We start from the raw sequence: 20774 nt of genomic DNA on the forward strand, positions 1-20774 counted from the left end.
AGTTCTGGAACTGGTTTGTTCAAGGCCTGGCTTTACTATAAATTAGCTGTAAGATTGAATAAGTCTCCTTATTCTTCTAAACATTGGTTTTCTAATTTGGTACATAGGGATACATAACACACACGAAAATTTCTAAAAGGTTGTTTAGGCAATTAAACATGTTAATTTGTAGGATTTGTACTTTATACAACATGACATGCTAAAAAGATGATGATGATAATTGTTATCAGTAACAACAACAATAATTATGGTGAGAGATGATCCTGCTGGTGCAACACACATTCTTCAGTCCATTCCCAACACGATACGCACTCCTGAGACAGCAGGGCTAGGCTCCTAATCCCTACATTGTATAAAGACCCATTATATTTATGAATTCATTTGAAGCATGAACACCTAAAAGGTTACTAGTAAACTATTAAACTTAGATGACATACTGTTAGAAAAAATTTCCCTAGCCAGTTTTTCTTATTCTAGTTTCTTCTTTATTACATTAACTGTGGAGGTTTATTAACTGCTCGAAATATGTAATTTCACGTTGCTTGAAAAGAAAGAAACAAGCTAGTTTTTTTGGGGAGGATAAAATTAGTCACCTTTATGTGATGCTCCCATCTTTAAATTAAAAGCATCTTTTCTCCTCTGACTTGAAAGGAGGAAATTAGGTTCTGTGAAATGAAAATATATGAAATTTAAAACTAATATCCAACAGAAATGTCTCAAGACAACTTTGTAGCCAGAGCTAGTTCTCTTTCAGTGAACTGTATTACTATGAAACACTGAAATGGTCATAGTACAATTAGAATTGTTAAAAGCTCCTGTTATTAAGCACATCCACTGAAATTTTTTCTGCCATTAAATAGCAACTGTAGGAATGAATTTCTTTTAGGTGAGCTTATTGCCTGGATAAAGGGTTAAAAAGAAAAAGAAAAAGAAGGAAGATAATGTCAGCTGTTCAGAGACATAGAGGAAAAGGGGACTTGGGGAAATCATCTTGAGTTTTGCGATAATAACACGAGGTCCAGAGTGGTACAGAAAAGTGCTCAAGGGTACACCTTAGGGGAATGTGAGATCTAGAACCCAGATTATTTGATACAGCCAAGCGTTCTTTTTAGCCTGACCCAGAAGCCTTGGGGGATGGGGCTGGAAGGAAAGTAGGGAGAAGTCTCATTAATTCATCACCTCTACTCAGTGGCCACTTGTTTTATTTTTTCCATAATTCTTGTTTAATTTTTCTCTTGTTTTGACCCTGGATTTGGAGTGCAACATCGCATACCCGATTTCGACTTGAGCTAGGTGCCTTGAGTGCAAGAAGCAATTATGTAGAAATGAATTAGCAGACCAATTTACTGTAAATCTAGAGACCTTTGTTGTTCCTTCTCTGCCACTAGCTAGTTGTGTGACCTCAGACAAATGACTTAAATTCTCATAGGCTCCATTTCTTCAAATGTAAAAAGAGGGTGTGGGTAGTTCATCTCTAAAGTCCTTTGTGGTCCATAATGCCTTGCTTGTCCATGTCCATCCTTACCTGGATGATTCCATACGTTGCTGAAGCAGCAGTAGTCACTAGGTTCTTAGCTACTGATTGCGTATTTCCCTCAATCCACTATACTTCAATTAAAAAAAAAGAACAAATAAATGAGTGATGGTAACAGGAAGGAAAACCTCTTCCATCTAAGTTCTGCATAACTGTGCCACTATTTACTGTTTCTGTACAAGTTATAAATAGGTCAAGAATTTAAAAATTTGTGAGAATTGCCTATTGCCGCAAAGTGTACTGAAGACAGTGCTTATAAAATAATTCCACATCCTTTTCCCCTCACTCGTTTCTATTTTAGAATAAAAATGCCAGTAGGAAAAATAAATGGATGACTATTCCAGTAAATACACAGGAGTAGATTATTAGGTTATTATTAAAAATAGTTTAAATATGTGAGCACTTTATAAAACAAAGAATAAATGATAGAAGGTTTTTATGTATTTGGAAGGTCCAGACTGCTAGTAATTTTCTGTACTTAACCAAAAAAATGGGCAACAGACATGAAGGTACTAAATGATTTATGGATTAATTCATTATTCAGTTTCAGAGCACCAACAGTAATATAGTATTTCCCACTGTTATAAATAGCTCATGTAGAGTGTTTCTCTATAGGTCTACTAATTCTTATTTTCGAGGGTGTATAAAGAAGAAATATTTATAATGCAGTTGTATGGGGCCAAGATAATTAGGATTCAGACCTTCAGCCTCTAATCAGACTTTTTATGCTTGTTTAAAATATTATTTGAAAATCGTAAAGCAAGATTCAAATTAAAATTTAAAACATTTTAAAAAGTATTTCGTATTTTCATATATTATTCTATGAACTTCTATAACATGATTTTATATTCCTACCCTTTATTCAAGCATTTTGAAAATGTTGGATATTTAACTGTTTTCAATGATCCTAAAATAAATATCTTTGAAGATCAGTCCTGAATTGTTGCTTTAGGATGGATTCTCAGAAAAGTGATGCATGGAGTTAAAGAAGATTTTAAGAGACACTGTGAACTGCTTTTCAGAAACTGTTACTAGTGTGTTGGTAGTATATCATACTGCCATATACCTGCATTATTCCAAGTATGGACTATTCTACAGTTAATAAACATTTGCTAAATTAGTAGGATGAAGAATAATATCTAATGTTTCAGTTGGTTAATATTGAGGCTAAATTTTTTATATGTGCATAGGAATTATTTATTTCTTCTTTGTGAATTGCGTATGAGTGTTACTTGTCTATTGGGACATTAACCGTTTCTTTTTCTATCTTGTTTTTCACAGAAATATTTTTCTCAGTTTGTTATTTGCCATCTAATTATTTACATTGACTTTTGATGTAAAGGGATTTTTTTCAAACTGTAGGCAGAACAATTATTTTTCTTTTGAAGATTTTTTAATATAAATTATTTTATTTTATTTATTTATTTTTGGCTGCACTGGGTCTTCATTGCTGCGCACAGGCTTTCTCTAGTTGCAGCGAGCAGGGGCCACTCTTCGTTGCAGTGTGCGGGCTTCTGATTATGGTGGCTTCTCTTCTTGTGGGCTCTAGGCATGTGGGCTTCAGTAGTTGTGGCACGTGGACTCAGTAGTTGTGGCGCAGGGGCCTAGTTGCTCCGCGGCATGTGGGATCTTCCTGGACCAGGGCTCGACTGGTGTCCCCTGCATTGGCAGGCAGATTCCTAACCACTGTGCCACCAGATAAGCCCTGAAAATTTTTATTTACTACTTTCATTCATAAAAAAGCTTTCTTCAACCCCAAATTAGATTAGAATCCAGTTTTCTTTTCTAGTTTTTTTTAACACTCTTTGTTTTTAATCACTCTGCAAATAACTAAAAGAAGATATTTAGTTTAAAATCTGTGTAAAATTAGACCATTTTGATAACAATTGAAAAGGATACAAGATTTTTTAAAAAGATTAATCTCTATCTAGTATTCATTTATTATACTACTGTCATCAAAGCCAGGAACTTAAATACATACCTAAAGGCATTTTGTAAAATATCAGAAACTGTACAAAAGCAAGAATAGTCATAAAATAACATCTTAACATTTTTAAAAGCAGATTATTCCAAATGCCGTTCCCTCCAAGAGGACCACTTTCAAAGCCTAAGCTTTATGTTATGCCGACAAAGTCATTGGATTGGAAAAAATAAAAAACAAGTCATTGGACTGAATTCTAAAATAGTGCTGTAATTAATGAAATGTTTTTACATAAATACAGAGTTAGTAAAAAGAATTTCAAAGAATATAGCAATGCTGAATTGTTTTCTTGATAACTTCTAATTGCTATAAAAAAACTATAACCTAATACAATAATATTCATTTTTCATTATATTATACATATATTATAATTAAAGTATTTTATTAACAGATATTTTTCTGATTACCAAAGTAATACATTTGTGCTAAATGTTTAAAGACTGCAAAAAATGTGCAAAGAAGAACCAGGTCTGAAAATTTTTAAAATGTGTGACCTTGAGCAGATTACCTAACCTCTCTATCATTGTCAACACCTATATGATGAAGGCATTGAAATGCACAATTTCTTAGTACTCTAACAGGTTACAGTATTGTGAAAAACTAGTTATACATCTAAGAAATTAATAAAAATAATATTTCGTTAAGTTTAACACATTTTTGCAGTACGTCAAAGCATATTGTTAGTATTATCTATAAAATGTCAAATATCCAGTTAATAGACTTTTATCTGGAGCCCAACTTTATATATTTTCAAATATATGAATATTTAAAATTACATATATAAAATATAAAATATCTTGTTATTGACCCAATGTTGAACTCATTATCTGGGTTTTGCCATTTTTATAAATAATACAAATTAATATGTAGATTTATGCATATATAAATCTATATAGATAGTAACTAGATATATACATAACATACTATATAGAATCAAATATTATGGCTTTCTTTTGCAAAGTCAGCATTAGACAGAACTGTATTTCTCAAAACACACTTTTTAAAATAGAAAATATGCAGAGTCATATTTTTCTGCCAGTTGATATTATAAATTATAGATTTATTTACTGCTACTGTTGCTGCTGATGGAATCCTTTCAAATTTAGTCAGTGAGAGATGCTATTGCTATGACATATATTGCTTCAAATATCTACATATATCAAATCAAATATGCATAGGTTTTGGGACCAAGATTATTTGAATAAAGGTCTCAATTTTATGTAGATACAATATGTATGTAGCCATACATGGGCATATGCTGACATTTTTTCAAAACATTTGTCATGTACTGTATTTTTTTGTTAGGTTTGCAGAGTACAGGGGAATACATTATAAGAATGACAAATTTTGAATTAAAAAAAAAAGGATTTTATTCCCCATGAATGGGAGAGCAAAAAGTGGTATGATAATATTTGCCTATTACAATTAAATGTATTAGTAAAATATATAAAATACAGTCACAAAAAATGGCATTATTATTAATTTTCTGAAGTGGAAAAGAAGAAAATTTTAAAAACAATGATAATCCCACCTTTGAATAATTATTCTCTAAATGTTAAACATTTGAAATGCTTCCAGACTTTTGCTGGTATAGGTAATACCTATACCAGCTGTTGTGAACATCTTTGTTTGCATACATCTTTTAACTTGTCTGGAACTGATTGCTTACTTCATGATTTCTGCTACATTTTGTCACATTGCTTTTAAAGAAATTTATATCAAGTTACAATGCCTCAGCAATATTGTGTCATTTTAACAGTATTGAATACTATAATTTTCTTGAAATGTTTGCCTCTTTGGATGGCATAAAATACTATCTCAATTTTGTTTTCAGTAAGGATCGGTATTTTTCCGTTTTGTTTGTTTTCCTGTTGTAATTGCTTTTGCCTGAACTCTGCTCAGAGGCTTTCAGCATCTGCCTAGTGGATCAAATGATTGTTTGTTTCTTATACATGTAATTAGTTCTTTGCTTTCCATAGTTCTTTTCTTTCCCCATAGGTTTGATTCTTTTGTTTTATTTGAAACAACTGTTTCCAGGTCTTTTGCTTTTTATTTTAGTGTTTGAAATTTTATTGTAAAGAGGTTTTCTTTCTATGACATGTTCTACTTTATAGTATGTTTGCTTTTCATATTTAGAAAAACTAATTATAGCCCATTTGACTATAGTAAATAATGCAAGATATGTTACCTCAGTATTATTTATAAGATCTATCATTCTTTCTTGTTTTGTAAAGCCTGGTTAATATCTGAGTTTAATATTTTGAGGGGTCCTATTGCCACTGACTTAAGAAATTGAGACACAAGGTTCCCCCTCAAGTGTTAATCTTAGAAATTGTTTGACATTATTTCAAGATATTAGCTGAATAGGTGTGCATATTAGCTGCACTCTGGGGTGCAGATAACCTGAATACACTTAATAGAAAACAATGTACTTCATCCAAGCACCTTCCCTGACATTACTGCTCATTCCTTTACATTCGTCTCAAATCTAATCTCCTAGTCTGTGTGTCCAGATTCACAGCTTTAAGATTTATGTTTCATAATTGCAACGTCAGTGTATGATGCATAGATGGGATTCTTACTCAACTATTCCATTGGTATTCAAATGAATAACTTCTTTCACCAAACTTTTCAGGAGACAAGGCCTGTTGAAGGGTATCACTTTTAAACAAATATCCTGTGGGCAGTGGGTATTTAAACAAATATCCTGTGGGCAGTGGGTATCCTGTGGGTAAATCTGAGGTTATTTTGAGTAGAAGGAGCTCAAAACCTCAGTATAGGATTTATGGGGTTTAAGGGATTTTATAACACAGGGCTTATGAAAGTATGCAATTCCTATTAAAGATTTCATCCATGGGCATGACTGTGGGCACATCATGGGCCATGCTCTCCCTAGGAATCTGTAAAGCCAACTTGAGATTCAATCATAGACATTGCAGACAAGCTTTTGAATGTGATTGGACTACCTAGGTTAATCTCTGGGTCAGCTGCAGGGAGTTTTCTTCATCTCTTCCTCACATTATTTGCAAACTGTTCTTTTTTCTCACTACATTTTTAGCTGTGGCTTTCCTTTAAAAAAGAAAGAGAGGAAGAGGAGTAGAGGATGGGAAAGAAGGAGAGAGAGAAAGAGAGAAAGGGAGAGAGACAGAGACAGTCTGCAGTATACTCCATGGAATGGCAATGAATTAATATGTAAAATTATCCCAACATTTTTAATTCCTTCTCGAGAGTTCTCTTATCTCTATCTAGAAGATGTCTGATAAAACAATGGACTTTACTTTGTTGATGAGGTATTTGATCGTTTTGTACATGTCCATGTTCCAAAATTGACAAGGAGACCACAGCAGACAAAATCAAAACATCTTCCTTTCCTTTCTGAGCCTATCTTAGTTATGCGGCACTTGTAATAACTTAAAGGAACTTAATTCTATTGTAAATTCTTACGGCAAATAGACACAACAAGGTAGAAGAGTTGTATAATTTATAAATTGTATGTCATTTTCTGTATATGTTTGAAAAGTCCAAAATTAGATACAGTATGGATTCTATTCCATTGAGTCTGTTGTTGTGAATACTGTAGACAATATTTTATGCTACTTGTTCTCTTTTTAAACCATAAACCATGGTTTGAGCATAGTTTAAGGGAAAAAAAAAAGAAAGAAGTTTTAAATAAAACCATATATGTGTGTACGTGTGTGTGTGCGCGCGCGCGTGTATACGTATTTGAGGATTATGGCTCTACCTCTGTCCCTGGGGGAATTTTTTTCCATCAGACCATAAAATGGAACAGAGGTTCAGATTATCTATTTCACTACATAAAAGTTTATAATCCCCTAATCTCTGGTTTATGAAAATCCATAAAAAATCCCTACTTAGATTAGTACAGATTTAATCCTTAACCCTTTGTCTCAAAATTCAAATTTACTCTCTCTATAATAGTCAAGAAGTTGTTGTCAATAATAGCCTCATTAAGAATTATTATTTCAGCATTTAAAAACTGATGAAATTGGTACTTTCTACTTTATGTGCTTAAGATTCGCTCATAAAGGTTAAATGGTAAAGGCATTAAGGACTCTGAATAGGGAGGGAAGAAAGAGGAAGGAAAGGATGGTGATAATGGTGTCTTTTCCATTCACAGAGAGAAAATTATGGTTGAGGTAAGTCATCTGATGTTTCAATTTTTTGGCCATTAGTTAAAGGGTAGTCAGAATCACATACTCAGCAGATTACCTGCGTGAAAGTGAGATTTCAGCTTTGTTTCAACATAGCAGATAATGTCTTAATCCATGTGATCATAAAGAGAAGCAGAAATAAATCTAATCCTAAAATTTTTCAGTCGTCCTTCCCTCTTCATAGAACATAATTCATGTATATCCATGTTCGGGTGGGGAGGCATTGAAACGGATTATACTACATCTCACTAATATACTCTTCTCTCTCACATGATAATATTTACTGTCTTCTCAAAAAAATCTAAACTCTTCAAGGAGTTCTTTAAAATCCTAGTTCCATTTTACCTGTTCAGGATTTTCTCTCATTTTTGCATATATTCCAACTCAACAGTATTACTTTATGAACTTCCACTGCTCTTTGATTTACCCTTCCCTATGCTTGATAGCACCATTTGTCAAAATCCATCCCTCAAGGCCTTACCCAAATAGTACCTCAAATTCTAGTTACTTATCATCTAATGTGAGGGTGACCTTTCCATTCTGTACAGAACTATTATTTCCTCCCTAAGGAGCTTATGCGTGAAAATAAAAAGTGTCTTATTTATCTGCAAATCTCCACTGTGCAATTTCTCACTCTCTTATATAGAACATTACTCATCATATTTAGAGGCTGAATAAATGATTAAGTGGATACCACCAGTGGGTCCATGGAATTGAGTGAAATTTGTATAAAAGGCACTTAATAAATATTAAATGCTGTCAGTTCTTAATCATTCATGGATATATTATTCACACTATAGCTGTAATATGACTTTAAAGGTCATATTTACATAATGAATGATTCTGCCTGATGAAGCCTTTAGTTGACATAAATAGGTTCATGGTTTGTGTCCATCTGACAGAGATTAGAAGTGAAACCTCTGTAAATCAGTTTTATTATTTAATTACCACCAATTCCCCTTTACCATCTTAGTCAAAGGCTTTTAGCTGCTTTGCCTAAATCTGAAAGCTGATATTGATCATTCCCAGTGTTTAATGGGGGAGCGTGGAAAAAGCGGATCCGGAGATTAGAATCCAAAAGGTCAGGAGTTTTCCATTCCTCCTTCCATCAGATCTTCATAGTGGAGTTTTGTTAATTTGTGAATTAAGTTGTTTGGTTAATTCAGAAAACTTCCTGATAAAAACAAAGGCCTTTTGGTAGGGGGAAATTCTGCCTTTTTGTGTTCATATTCTCTCTCTCTCTCTCTCTCTCTCTCTCTCTCTCTCTCTCTCTCCCCCCTCCCCCCCCGTGTTTGAAATACACTGTGCAATTTACAATCAATAAAATCATAAAAATATGGCTTTCACTAAGGATATGAGCATAGATTAAAATAGAGGATTTCAGAGAAGGATGGGTTAGTTGATGGGTTTATTTTAAGCCTTAGATAAAACCACATACAGAAAGAAGAGAGTAAATTTTATTGAAATTCACACTGTACAGTGAGTACAGAAAATTATAGGGAATGCAAGATATAATTTAATAATACATAGCTATTATTTTGAAATTAAGAAGGCAAATATAAAAACATTAGCTTATCCACCAGGACCTGCGATGTTTGCCTAGCAGTGATCTTTGTGGACAGATTTTGGAAATAGTCAGCAATTTTATTGTCTGTCAGCATTTGCAGTGGCAAGGATTGGGATTTACTTGATAAATTCATGCTAGATAAAACCTTTTGTGCATATTAGCATGACTACCAGTGTGCATAAAATACAATAGAAACTGCATGCAATTATAATGTATTTTACAAAAGAATTAATCGTTTAGGAAAGGAAGCAAGAAATGAATTAGAAGACTTACAAATATTTCTGCTTTTTTTTTGCAATTTCTAAGATAGGTAATTTCTGTATATTTACTTTAAAAATGCCTAGTGCCTAGTAGGCAAAGACATGACTGAAGGAAACATTAACTCTAATAAAAGCTAAATGAATGTGTCCAAATATAATAACATTAGGAAGAAGGCAGTCTCTTGAATTATTATAGCCCAGCACCAACTTTTTTAGAACGCCCATGTTTTAAAAGTATATGGCAGGTTTGCTAAGAAGTCTCTACTTAAAAAAGATTGAGTCTTTTTTATCAGGTGGGAATGCATTCAGCTGTGAGTAACAGAAAACTAACAGCAGTTTAACCATCTAAGGCTTTATTTGTCTTGTACAAAGGATGCTGGAGATAGCAGCCTAGGGCTAACACTATGGTCCTGTGATATCTTCAAATACCTGGTTTCCTTTCATTCTTTCTTCTCAGCCATCCTTAGCATACCGTCTCATCCTCTGCTTGTCCCCTCATGATCACGTGCAGTGTGACTACTGCTCTTCCAGCATTGGACCCTCATTCCGAGCAGAGTAAAGAAAAGACATAGGTGGGAAGCAGGAAGGGGTGGCGTCTATATCAGGGAAGCCAGGGCTTCCTGGGAACCCTGGGCTTGCATCTCCTGCACAGGAATAATGCCACGGGACTGGCTTCAAGGGAAGCTGAGGAGCTTGTGCTTTTAAGTGGAAATATTTGAGGGTGAACAACATTGTGCTTGTATAAATGAGAATGAAGGGGAGACTGGATTTGGATATCCAGTCAGCAATACCTGCCATACTCTTGTAGTTCAGACGGAGCTAAAGTTGATGAGATTGGAAAGACAATTAACTGATGAGATATGAGAAGCAATATACCCAAACCGCCAACTTACTAGGAAAAATAGCTTTTCTTATCTAGTATCCAAGATTGGTGAGGAGAAAAATAAAATGAGTGTTTTCAAACAGAAAATCAGATGATAGTACCTGTACACAATTATGTTAAGGATCTAATACCATAAAACACGAGGTAAATTTAGATTAGTGACAAGTTATTCATTTTCTGCACTATCAAGACCTCCTTTGTTTCATAGACAAATGGTTGAGCGTAATTGGCACAAAGCCTCTGTGGCACATGACTAAAATAATTGATCTGGAGCCTCTCTGATCTTTAATTCAAAGTGATCCTGCTTTATCAAGCAGTGTGGAGATCAAACTCTGAAAGCAGCAGAAAATACCAAATGGACAGATTTGGTAGCGATTTATAGCTGATACAGAAATGAAAGGGGAAAATGAGGTAACTCTCTGATTAATGGCAGCCCCTCTTCCCCTTATGGTCTGAAATAGCTTGAGAAATGAATCTTAAAGTTGGAGCTAGCTTAAATGATAAATGTTTCAACTGTCCACTCCTCTGTGGACGTGTAAGTAAGTAGAGTCTGAAAGTAAAGTTTGTAATCAGAGTAATTTCATTTTTAAAGCTTGAAAATTAGTATATCTATCTTAACCAATAGCTAATATTATTAAACAAAATCTCTGTATTCTATTTTTTTTTTAATTCCCCTAAACTGGAGGCAGAAATAGGATTTGTACACAGCCAAAATGTTACTTCTCTGTATCTAGGTTTTCCCCAGTTCAGTGTCGCTCAACCATTGCACATATTAGAGCCTCACCCCTGCTTCTTCCTCTGCCTCTTTTCTCAGTGATAGAGATTTTAGCTTCTCTCCTCCCCAGTCTAGTTCGTTCATTCCTAGAGTTTTCTGATTGAGGACAAATGACACTACTTGGTCTGTAATGTCATTTGGATTGAGCAGGGTTCACTCTGTGTTTACTGGCTTAGAAGCTGTTCATTCCATAGTCTGTGGAGTGCCTCTAACGTGTCAGGGCTGTCCTAAGTGCCAGGGGTGTGAAGGTGAAGGATATTTTATTTTAGCCATCTGAGGGCTCACAGTCACGCTTCTATACGGGGGCTTTAGCTGCAACTGTGTACAAAAGACTCATTATGATGATATTTGACCTTTGAATAGGTCCCGTGGGGCATAATGAATTGGTCTCATTGCAATTCCCCCATGCCCAGAGAAGTTAAGGTTGGTATTTTACATTAATTTGTAGAGGGCGTAAAATCCAATGTTTTATATCTTTCCTCTGAAGTAAGTTTCTTGTCATTAACTTTGCTTCTGTTTATGCTTGCAAGGTAGCTACTCCTTTTTTCCTCCATTGAGAATCTGGCCGTTATTCCCCACCATATCTGAAAGGGTTCTTGCGTAGTTACTGGCCATTACCAGAGATAATTCCATTTTACTCAGGGCAGGACATGAATAGTCTGGAATCTAGAAAAGCCTTGCAAAGCATCCCTTTGTAATTCTACTGGGTGGGGTTTGCATTCCAAACAGAATCTCCTTTTTATTGTCTATCCCTAGCCCATGCTCTAACCCCATCCCTATTAAGAATGGAATAAATCTAAGACATAGTCTCCTCTGATAAAATTGATAGTTCATATTATTTTATGATAGGTTATATTAATGCATATCACATTAGTGCATTGTTTTTGCTAAGACATCCTCCACTTCTCCATCAGGGATAAAGAGGGTGAAGAAGACACAGAACTCTACCATACATAAAAACAATAATTAACCACTTATATTTTGAAGCTCCAAAATAGGGTCGGCTGATGCTTGCAACAGAAATATACAGCGGCTTCAACACAAGAGAGGATCAGGTCATGTCTTCTTCCCAATCATTCAGGGACTAGGCTGGTAGAGGCTTTAATACATGGTTTCCAAGGTTGACCTTGGGGACATCACCATTCCAGATAGCCAGAAGGGAAAAAGCACAAAGGAGTCTGGATAAAAATCTATCATGTGATTATACCTAATTGCAAGGGAGGCTGGGAAATGAAATCTAGCACGTGTCCAAAAAGAGAAGGATTTTGATGAGCAGTTAGCAGTGTAATCCCTTTTACAATGACAAAGTAGCTAAAAATCAGATTAGAAGTGATTGTACTGGAACCTGATCTTTTGACAAGTCCATATTTTCATCTAAACCTGTAGATTGCAAAGTGTAACAAGCCTCCCAGAATTTCAAATACTTACTAAGTAGGCCTGGCAAATGATGTTATTTATAAAACTGCTTTCTCCAAAGTTGAAGTTTTAGTCCAAAACCAGACCACAATAGAATGAGACAGATTATTCTAAGGTAACATTAGGAGATATATACAAATATTTTCCCAGGAGTGATGATATACTTTTTCTGACAAAGAACGTTTCAGGCGGTAATGGCCTCTGTGAGACATGCTGAAGACCTGGAAAATACTTGGTATTTTTAGGTGCAGTGCTTTGTAAATGTAAGATCTGTTCTAAATCTTCTTAGATCTTATTTTCTTTCTCAAATTCTTTAGCTGCTCTCTAGATTTAAAAAAGCATCACCATGCTATTGCATGGGAAATTTACCTCCTAGCAACTCATTTATTTCTTTTAGGGATTCATTTTTCTTTGTAGCTTTGTATTATAGCATAGCCTATATGTTATGTGAAAATTATACATATTGTAAGTATCCAGCAACTTGAACTTCCTTGCTCGGGTAACCAGATCCCAGATCAAGAAATAGAACATTGGAAGTCGCCACCTCTCATTCTAAGCTTTTCTTCTCTCTTCTAGTTACTACCCCCTCCTTTCACGGATGGTCACTATCCGCACTTCCCATAGAATAGACTAGTTTGGCCTCTTCTCGTACTTTATACAAATGGAATCATGCAATATAGACTTTTTTGGTGTGACTACCTCCTTTTGTTCCACATTAGTTTGTGCAATCATTCATATTCTATTGTGGAAATAGACTATAATTTATTTATTCATTCTACTGTTGATGAGCATTTGGGTAGTTTATAGGTTTGGGACTGTTACAAATACTGCTGCTATAAACATTCTAGTTCATGCCCTTTGGATAAAATATGTACAGATATTTGTTGAGTATGTAACTAGGAGTTGAATTGCTGGTTTACAGGATACGGATAAATTCAACTTTTAAAAATACTGCCAGTTTTCCATAGATGCTGTACCAATACACTTGGGGATTCATTTTTAATTAAAAAGAAAGAGAGGCTAAAATCTGCAAATTAAAATGGAACTCAACTCTTATTTGCCCCTTTCAGACATGTAACCTCTGTTCTCAGTGGGAACCTTCTCCCAGGGCATTGTAGACAGACTCCAAATAGGATGTGATGGGAACAGCTAATTAATGATAGTTATGTGCTTTTTGCTTTCTAAGTATTCTGTTATATGTGTAGGCTTGAAATACAAATAATAATTTTGTGTTGGTGATTTTACTATATTCATTCTGAATATTGCAGTAACCTCAAATAATGATCTAGCTCATGCTATTTTTTTCTTCAGTTCTGTCAGCAAACTGATAATGATCTGAAAATGCATTAATTAACCTTTGATGCCATATCTCCTTCCCAGATCTTTCACTATGTTTTCTGTTTTCTGCAGACTTATCTTTCTAAGGCCTCTGTAAAATGCTAAATTATTAATTGAATCGTGACTCCCTTACTTTGAAGAATGGCTCCTTTTGTACTTTTCCTGTTAAAATCATATCTGTGCAATGTGATATATCTACAAAATTGTAAATGTCCAAATACTCCTCATTTCACTTTGATTATATAAGCTAGACTTATATAGGGAAAGAAAACCAGTTCAGATATTAGACATCCCTCTGAGGAATGTGAGATAAACATAGATGCACTGATATTTAATTTTCTAGATCTTTCATAGGTATTTTCCCAGTGTAAAAATAGAGGGAAAAAATACTTAATTCACTGTATTAGTGATTCTGCTAGTAAACGTATATGAGGTAGACTTGTGATTCTTGACCTTTGCATTTTTAAATACTGATTTTAAAAATGCAGTGACGTATTAGGTTGCCTATTAATGGTTTGCCAAGTGAGGTCATTTAAAAAAAAATCTTACCCTCCACTCTTATCATTTCATAAAATCAAAAAATATTTAAAAATTTAAAAAGTGGTAACAGTCACGTCAGAGTAAAAGATAGTACTTTAAATGGGGTAACTATAGCTGGATGACAAATACTTGCAACTGTTGTTATTTCTCTCTTTTCTATGTGGACTGGTGAAAACTTTCTTAAGGAGAAGCTTTGGTGTTTAGAAATCACTGAAGTAGATGCTCTATTAAAGACTTTAAATGAAAGTAGATTTTTCCAGTTTTAAATTTTTGAAAAGCCAAGTGTGGTCGACAATGAACAGCATGAGTTGGAAAGGTCCATTGGTAAAACCACTCAGTCTATAAAGGCCTGTATGTATCAGGCCAAGGTGCTTCCAGAATTAACCTTCTCAGAATGATCCTGCTCTCTTGCCCATTCTTTCATTGAAAGACAGCATGTCAACAGTTTCTTCATAAATGTAAGATGATGCAGTATGTCATTTGTGGAACTGATGCACACATCTTGAGTTGTGTGAAGATAGAATAGCATTTTCAGAGGGAAATCCTCTAAACAACTTCATACAAATAAAATCTGGGAACGAAGAATATTATAAGCATAAGATGTGCATGTCTTATCTAGAAATAGAAAGTGTTTTCATGATTTTTACATTTTTCATATAAATAACATATATACTTGTGACAGCTGAGATTCTACAAAAAAGTAAAAAACAGGCCATTCCTTTGAAATCTTGCCCCACTCTTGGAGTGGTGGACCAAATTAAATGAAAATCGTTAGTTGTATTTTACTAACTATAGAGGATGTGCAGAAGGCAAACCTTCAAACCCAGCTTTATGTACTGTACTCTACTACACTCGTCATGGGCAATCTTTTTCCCTCTAAGTATTAATTATCTATCATTCATAATTGTCTGTGTATGGTAACTGGGAGCCAAACCATTCAGAGAACCCAGCTGTGTGATGTCATCAAGAGCGAGGTGTTAATCTGTGCTACCAAGTGCAGAAAGATCAGCCTGTTCGTGCCCCACTAGATTCAGTATAAAGTTTCTTATCACCGTGCATTTGAATACTTGAAATGGGATAAAGGGAAAGAGAAATGCTGGAGTACAAAATTTCCTTGTTTGAGTCTCCTGGGAGAAATGCTATAGGGAGATTTTTTTTTCCCTGGTATTTAAACATAAATTCCCATGGAATTTGGTGTTTTTCTTTTTTTTCTTTTTATTGGAGAATAGTTGCTTTACAATGTTTTGTTAAATTAATAATGTTGTTGTTGTTGTTTTTGGCCACGTGGCGCACTTGCGGGATCTTAGTTCCCTGACTAGGGATTGAACTCCGGCCCCGGCAGTGAAAGTACTGAGCCCTAACCACTGGACTGCCTGGGAGTTCCCTGAGTTAATAACTTTGAAATCAAACCAAAAACTTTTCTTCAGGTTACATTGGTGGGGCATGGGTGGCAGAGGACCGGGGTGAGAGCATATTAATTATAGTACGCTTTTATGTTGTATTATGCTTTTATAGTATTTGATATTAACATGAAGTTTAGCATCACAGTTGATCTGGACTCAAGTTCTGACTTCATCTCTTCCAAACTGTGTGACCTAGAACAAGGCACTTAATGTGTCTGTGCTTCAATTTCCCATCTATCAAATGAGGATAACAGAGTTACTGACTATGGAGTAAGTGAAATAAGACCTGCAAAACCTGGTACCAGTATAAATTGACTCAATACTTAGTGCAAATGCTATTGTTATTTGCTTCCATGTGTGAAGAGAAAGTAAAAGGAAGAAAATATACAAAAATTCTAATTCAGTGGCGCTAATGGTAGTCTTTTAAATTGTGGTTCCTTTTTCTCTTCTTTCCACTGTATTATTATTATTATTAGCTGCCAGATATTGAGAGCCTACTATATGTCAGACACATGGAATACATTGTTCTCTTGAATTCTCAACTCTGTGAATAGGTCTTACTTAGTTCCAGATTACTGATGAGTAAATGAGACTCAGAGAGGTCAAGAAGCTTTTCCAACATCCCATAACTAGTTGACATCAGAGCCAGGACCTTCAGCAGGCTGTGGGACTTTAAATCCATGCTCTACTTACTCAAAATTAATAGCTATTCCAGGATCCCATCCTGACTTCTTTACCTTTTTGTTTGTTTGTTTATGTTCTAATTTGAAACAAGTTCTCTGACTTGGGTAGACCCAGGAATCTTTGCTCCTGAGGAAAAAGGAATTGTACATGTCTCATTACAGTCTTTTTTTTTTTTTTTTTTTTTCCTTCAGGGATGTAATCAAACATCAGTGAATAAAACCAGCCCACACATTTTATTTTCCCTGAGGCATATTGCTGGGGGAGTCTATTTCCGATTTTAAGAAATCAACATACGCTGAACCAACTGTCTATTTGAATTTAAATTGATAGGAGCTGAGAACTGTGAATTATGTTTCATTTTTCACTTCCAAACATTATTGGTCTATTTGACCTCAGGGTAGAAACCTTTGTTCTGCTTTGGATGTCTCCTAAGAAAGTTTCCCTAAGCAAAAAATGTCAGGGGAGGGGCTTCCCTGGTGGTGCAGTGGTTGAGAATCCACCTGCCAATGCAGGGGACACGGGTTCGATCCCTGGTCCAGGAAGATCCCACACGCCATGGAGCAACTAAGCCTGTGCTCCACAACTACTGAGCCTGAGCTCTAGAGCCCGTGAGCCACAACTACTGAAGCCCGTGCTCCACAACTACTGAGCCTGAGCTCTAGAGCCCATGAGCCACAAGTACTGAAGCCCGCGCGCCTAGAGCCCATGCTCTGCAACAATAGAAGCCACCACAATGAGAAGCCTGCGGACTGTAACGAAGAGTAGCCCCTGCTCACTGCAACTAGAGAAAGCTTGTGCATAGCAACAAAGACCCAACAAAGCCAAAAATAAATAAAAATGTCACAGCACTATTTTTGGATTAATCTAGGAAAAGTCAGCAAAGATAATTTTAGGAAAGAACAGTTCTAAAGTTTTAGAACTGCTTTTAATATTATATTAGTTATAATCTTGAACCCTCTATTAAGGCATTTATCATACCTTATTACTTGCCTTATGTCTTGTCTTTCTCTTTGACTGGGTGATGGATTCTATGGGGTTAAAAAGGTGTTTTGTTCATCTTTATTTACCAGTTATTGGTTCATTTCCTGGCACATAGTAGACACTCAATACATTTGTTGAATTAATTGATTAATGGATTGACATTACATAGTGATATAAATGATCTATAGTCAAAATTTATTTTATATATGTATGCAGTATGTATGTGTCTTTGTGAGTAAAGAGAATCTTATCTTCATATTATTGAAAAGTTGTATTATTTGTCATGCAGGTTTTATTCCTTTAGCTAAATTTACATCAACATTGAATTGAAAGTAAAATGATGCTGTGTTGGTCCATAGGTAGGTTATGTGCTTATGACAATATAGTACCAAGCTACGGTTCATATATAAATTAGATTAAAATATTTTACATGATTAATATGTTCACACATCATCTAATATCTGAAATTTATTTAAAAAGTGAAAGCATTGGAAAAAGATTACTTTGCCAAGAAGCATTTAATATTTGATAGCATTTAATTTACAAAATGTTTATTGAAAAACTATTAATTTTAGAGATAATATATTGTTGGAGGGCAGGTGTGGGTGGTAAAAAGGGAATGGCAGGCACTGTGCTAGGAGCCTTTTAATGAATTATTTCATTTAATCTTTGTAGCAGCCTTTGGGATGGTCTTATCAACCATTTTATGGACATGCAGAGAAGTTTACTGACTTGGCCAGGGTCACACAGTAGGCTGAAAGTGAACTCTAATCAAAGTCTTCCTGTTTCCAAATAAAGAAGTCTTTTGGGGACTATCTGTTATTTGTGTTAAAAAAAAAAGCAAAAAACAACTAACCTTGATGTTTAATGGAATCAACAAATCTAACTGTTTGCTAAATCCAAAAGTTCCCAATGAAATTCAAGGCACTATAACTCTTAATGATTTAAATGAAGCACTTAAAATGTAAATGCTAACTTCTTTCTCAAATAACATTTAGAGTTAGATTTACTATTAACATTTACAGAGAGCCAGGGCTGTAAAGCGATTTTATATACACTGTATTTCTTTGATCATAACTCATATTTGCAAGCTGACAAGAAGAATTTCACTCCACTTCTCCCAAGTGGTATGTCTCCTTTTTCTAGGCAATGAATGAAACTCCTCCAGAAAGTCTTTTTACCGGTTTGCTTAGTCTTGTTTCTTAACATTTCAAGGGTTCTTGATGTGTTTTACAAAATATTCAACAAACTTTCAAGAGCATCTACAGGGTGTAGATGTGGTGGGCATGGCCTATTCGTGACTAACATGATGCTTCACAATATCGACCAGCCCTTCTGGTCCAGGCGTGAACAAAACTCAAGGAAAGAAACAAGTGATTGTTAAATAGAGTGGAGATCGCAAAAACTACAGGCTGTGTGAGATCTGACACGAGCACAAAGGCATGGCTGAGCAGCTTTGCCTGAAGAGGTGATGTGTAAATGGGTATTTATTCCCCCAGGCCAACCAGAATGAGAAGGGAAATTCCGGGAACAACATATGCAAAGGTGATGATGAGAAAGGAGGGACAGCAGGGAAAGAGTCTTAGAGAGGTAGTCAGATTCGCAGAGTACCATTAAGATATTTCAAGATGGACTTCTCTGGTGGCGCATTGGTTGAGAGTCCGCCTGCCGATGCAGGGGACACGGGTTCGTGCCCTGGTCTGGGAAGATCCCACGTGCCGCGGAGCGGTTAGGTCCGTGAGCCATGGCCGCTGAGCCTGCAGGTCCGGAGCCTGTGCTCCGCAATGGGAGAGGCCACAACAGTGAGAGGCCCGCGTACCGAAAAAAAAAAAAAAGATATTTCAAGATAATATTTCATTATTATCTCCAGTTATATGAATGAGAAAATGAGGCTTAAAAATGTCCAATGTGACAAGAGTAATAGGAGGCAGTTGTCAGGGTTTGATGCAAGTTGTGTGACTCAGCTTTTAAACTCTACTTGATAAGAGGTATTATTTATAATATCATTATATATTTTTATTGCGCTTCAGCAAAAACATAAACAAAACCTCGAGTGCACTAAAGTTCCAGGAATATAGCCGTGTTTGTGAAGTTATTTCTAGCAATTCTTGGCATTTAGACAAATTCTCCCCAACCTGAAAAACGTTGTGAGGTGCCTGGCACTTCCCTGTGTCACCACCTGATGGCGCACTCACATCCACTGCCAGGAAAAAGGGTTAGAGAACAGAGGACATCCACTCTCAAGCCAATGAGAGTATCTGTTGGCCTCATGGCTTCAGAATAGGCACTTTTAATTATGCATAACCAAAATGCAAATAAACAAAGACATTTACTTTCTAAACAACATCCATTCTGTTTCCTGTCTTGTTTAAATCATCCTTCCTCACTCTGTCAGAATAATTTGAAATCTTGATGAAGTGATCCTGAGATTTTATATTCCATAGATTGAATTCCTGTGTCTAAATAATCCTCGAAGTAGCCATTGATGTCTGAATTCTTCCGAATATAGAAACCTCCATACTTAGGGGATTGTAACGCCCCAGCCTGCTACCTCCAGACGTAATTAGCTGGGAAGCTCAGACAGCAGCCTACTCTGGAGCAGTCTTCAGGTAGGTCTTAGAAGCCTCAAGGGTAATCAAGTGTTGTCTCCTGTTGTCCCCATCCCGCAAGCTTTCCTTTTTCCAAGTAAGGACTAAAGGAGATTAAAAAAGCATGGCTGGGTGGGCACCCCTTTAAGCCCATGACTTTCTGCTACATGAGGGGAAGGCAGAAAAACAGAAACCAAAAAACAAAAATCTGATAGAATGCTCTATGACCTGGATTTTAGCTCTTCTATCCCTTCTCTGTATGAACTTATTTAATGTAACTAACTGCAAGGAGAAAAGTTAAATCAGTGGCTTCTGCTTTCCCTGAAAGCACTTTTCCAAACCTAGCTGCCATATCAAATGCCTGCAGTGTTATTTTGAACAGTTACCTAAGTGGATCTCAAAAATGCATCTACAAAGGAAGTGTTCAAATATTTTCCACTGTGAAAACTCATATAGATATTTTTGTTACAGGCTATCTTCTGGGGTTCCAGCATAAGGTATATCGCCCAAATACACTCAGGTCATTCCTGCAAAGAACAGTGCATCCGTACCCATTTTCCCCCATACCTATTAATATGTAAATGATAAGTCTCACACATCACAACTTTTATTTTCCTCCTTATGGGATTCCCACATCTATATTTATCCAAAT

General features: G+C 35.6%; 1 protein-coding gene across 2 annotated transcripts in view; it reads left to right on the forward strand.

Annotated features, from left to right (window-relative positions):
* PDE4D (phosphodiesterase 4D) overlaps positions 1-20774 on the forward strand; it is a 1268462-nt gene that overhangs the window by 568495 nt on the left and 679193 nt on the right. The window lies entirely within an intron of this gene.

This window comes from Aethalodelphis obliquidens, unplaced genomic scaffold (assembly GCF_003676395.1).
Source record: "Aethalodelphis obliquidens isolate GAN/ISIS:26980383/991018 unplaced genomic scaffold, ASM367639v1 scaffold4, whole genome shotgun sequence".
Classification (NCBI taxonomy): Eukaryota; Metazoa; Chordata; class Mammalia; order Artiodactyla; family Delphinidae; genus Aethalodelphis; species Aethalodelphis obliquidens.